Source organism: Gavialis gangeticus, unplaced genomic scaffold (genome assembly GCF_001723915.1).
Source record: "Gavialis gangeticus isolate Ggan-Ray unplaced genomic scaffold, GavGan_comp1, whole genome shotgun sequence".
NCBI lineage: Eukaryota > Metazoa > Chordata > Crocodylia > Gavialidae > Gavialis > Gavialis gangeticus.
The window spans coordinates 23333107-23336726 of NW_017729025.1; the positions used below are offsets into that span (position 1 = coordinate 23333107).

At 41.0% G+C, this 3620-nt stretch overlaps 1 protein-coding gene across 5 annotated transcripts in view; it reads left to right on the top strand.

Moving 5' to 3' along the window:
• The window catches only part of PPP1R13B (protein phosphatase 1 regulatory subunit 13B), a 169591-nt gene that overhangs the window by 67698 nt on the left and 98273 nt on the right, over positions 1 to 3620 (top strand). The window lies entirely within an intron of this gene.

Below are 3620 nucleotides of genomic sequence, written 5' to 3' on the forward strand. Positions count from 1 at the left end.
TGCATAGCCTACTATGCTAACTACTGAGGATCTCAAGCATGTCATTAGAGGTGCAGAGGCAGTATTTAGGCTGAAATGGCAAGAGAGCCAGACAGCAATTAGTTTTCCTTCCTTGCCCCAGGGAATGTGATAGTTTCTTCTGTTCCTGAACAGTTCATTTTAAATCATGAATAATGGTGGCATCTGCCTAATATCATAAACATGGTAGATGCTTGCTATATTTTAGCCTGATTTCAGTATTTGGGTGGACACTGTTTATAACTCTGGTGGGAAGGACATAAGGGAAAACGGCTGCTGATAGGACTTCCTTCTGGGGAATCTTTTGAAGTGGCAGACAAGCTACAGTTGCAAAGAGAAAGCAATATATATATTATAATTGGCCATAGGATGTAGGCTTATTCACTAATTGGCCATACCTACCTCCACCAAGCATTCAGAACAGCACCTCAAAGTATCTTGGGCATAGCAGTTGTTATATATAGCACCTCAAAGTATCTTGGGCATAGCAGTTGTTTTTATATATAACAACTGCTATGCCCAAGATACTTTGAGGTACTGTTCTGAATGCTTGGTGGAGGTAGGTATGGCCAATTAGTGAAAAAGCCTACATCCTAGAGCAGGCATGCTCAGCCTCTGACCTGCAGAGCCATCGCATCTGGCTTGCAGGAATCCCAGTACGTTGGGATATTTGGTAGTAGGGGTGTGGTAGCAATTTAATGCATCCCCTACCTCATCCTGCACAGACCCCAGCCAAGGTGTCTCTGAGATTGGGGGGGGGGAAGCAGCCCCTGCCAGGCTTCCTTGCTCAAGCAGAGGTGGCAAGGGTGTGGCCAGATGCTCCCCCCCCCGCCCCCCAGCATGCTGACCCATGGCCAGCATCTGACTACGACCCTGTGCTTTTTGCTCAAGCACCACATGGGGAAAAGCCTAGCAGGGGCTGTCACACCCCTGCCAAGCAGATCCCCCTGGGGTTCTGTGCAGGTGGGGAAGGGAGTTAAAAGCCCTATCCCCTCTGCCTCAGTGTGCCAGGCTGGGCTGGGGTCCAGCAGGGAACAGGGCAAAAGCCTGGCAGAAGCTGCTTCCTCCCTCACCTCCCAGAGACACCCTGGCTGGGGTCTGTGCAAGCCAGGGTCAGAGTTTAAACCCCCCCCCCCCATCATACCCAGCGGCCTGCTGGCGCCTGGCCCCATGCCGCCCCCCTCAGCTTTAGCAGGGAGGGGGGAAAAGCCTGGAGGGCTTCTCTCCTAGCTTCCCTCCAGCCTTCTGGCCACTGCCAAAGGGAAGGGAGGGCTCACTGTAGCACCCCCCTGCTTCAGGCCTGAGCCACTGCAGGCATGTGCTTGCATTTCGGGAATCAGAAGTGAACGTCTGTTCCCTTGCTTCTCCGTTTAATCTACGCAGTTTAGGCTAACGTGCAAAGATCAATTCAGCCTCGGACTTTTTGACTGTACTTAGCCTAAAAGTTAGTGCCCACAATCAGTTGTTTAAAGTTGAGTTGTTCCAGTCTATCTGCCAGCCATCCTTTCTGTGCTGTAACTTTTAACTTCATTTTTTCCTATGTTGTATCTTGTATAATACAAGTAAATTTGGTGGGTCCCCCCCCCACGCACACTTTTTTCCCTATGTTAGATTTACTTTCTTAACTCTCTTTTTTAATTTTGAGAAGCCAAAATGTTTGACTGCTTGTTATGGTCATTTGGAATAACAGTACTTAAGGTATGAGGACTTTTATTCTCCTTCTAAAAACTGAGCATCTGTGGATTTTACAGTTCAGTTAGCCCAGGAAATATAAGAATAAAGACTTTTCTTGAATTTAGTATATTTTATGTACCCTCTTTGAGTTTTCACATGTGTTCTATCTTTTCAGGCTGTTTTTCCTCAAAATTTAAGGCTTTTGAATTCAGTTGACAGATAGTCAGGTTTTTGTCATTTTGGAAAGTTGCGTTCTTCCTGGTAGTTCTGCCGCGTTTGAACCAGATTCATTTTTTTTTGATGCCTCTAAAATATTATTTAAGAAAAGTTTCAAGGATTATTTTTCCTAATATTATGGTTGTCTCAGAGTTGGAGGTTGCTGTTTTACTTTTAATGTGTGAGGAAGTGTTTAAAAAGATCCCTGAGACGCTTGGTGCTTTAAAGTCAACAGAAAAGACTTTGGACTTTGCTTGCAGTTTCTAGATAAAATCCACTAAACTGGTAGGACATGTTTACCCTGCCGAGTACTGTATTGTAGAGAGAAACGAGCTCGCTTGAGAAACAGTAACAATCTAGCCATGCAAGCATAGAGATCAGTATGGGTCTAATTTAAATTGTTTCTTGATGAATGTTTATTAGGTTCGGAAAATATTAGTTTAATTTGCATTTCTTTTATTGCCAGAAAGTGTCCAAACAAAATGCTTAGATGAAAATGATAACCTGAACTCTAACTTCAAACCTGGTTTCCTATTCTGTTTTCCCTGTTCCTGCTTCATTTAGCTGGTATTCTGGCCAGCCTGTTTTTTTTTTTTTCAAAACTGCTTTCCAAATAGTCTTTGGGGGAGTGGTCAGCATTTGGCTGGTAGAGGACAAAAGATAGATCAGAGGCATGCCACCACTCCTTGAGGAAAAGTGCAGATAACGCTTTTAATCTGAAATTCTTGAAATAATCCAATGATAACAAAACAAACTACATTTATCTAAAACACAGTTTATCTATAGAGGGAAATCTAGAAGCTTAGCCTTACTGTTTATTTTCAACGTGTAGCCATCCCTGGTAGGAACTTTGTTTTAATAAATAAGAACATTGTCCTTACATTTACATGGGGTTTTAAAATCCAGTGCCTTTCCTGATGACTGAGATGCATTATTGGTTTCTTCTTGTATACATATTCCTTACATTTCTGGCTGTTATTTTTAGGAAAGTGACAGCCTTTTGTGAAGTAAGGTTTTCAAACATTAAAGTTCAAGTTGAAAAACTGATGAAGGTATAATCTGAATATACTAGATTAAAAAAAATTATTACTAGTTTGGAATTTACAATAAGCATCTTTCTGCTTCCTCCCCCCTTAATATTTTTTGGCTAATAACATAAGAGGTTTGAAAGAAATACCCTAATTTTAATTAAGTGAAGTTATAGCTATAGGCTATTGTGCTTTTATTTCTTTGTTTAACACTTAGTTGTAATATTGCATAGAATTTACTTTGATTTATTCTATTTTCCCAGTAATTGTAATCCAGTATTAGTCGATATATTAGAGGCTAATAGTGTATAATCTCCTTTTGTGGAGTGGGAACATGCAACCAGATTCTTAGGGGTGAAATATCAAATGAGTATCTATCATTTTAGACTGGGGATTTCACTGCAAGCTTTATAGCACTTTTGGTAATGGAACAAAAAAACCTAGCTGGTAAAAAGGAGCAGAGTTGAACAGTTCAGCTGTCTGAGAGAGTGCTGGTGATGAAGAATTTTTTATATGACTTAAATATGCATACAGCAAGATTATAAACTTTGAAATATTCTGGATGGTAGGCAGTTAGTTGCACTGCATGAATAGTGTAATTTTTTAATATATCATGTTTTATTTTTCCTGGTTTCTATTTGACTTTACATGTAAAAGACCCCAAAAAATCAGGTTTGAAGTACC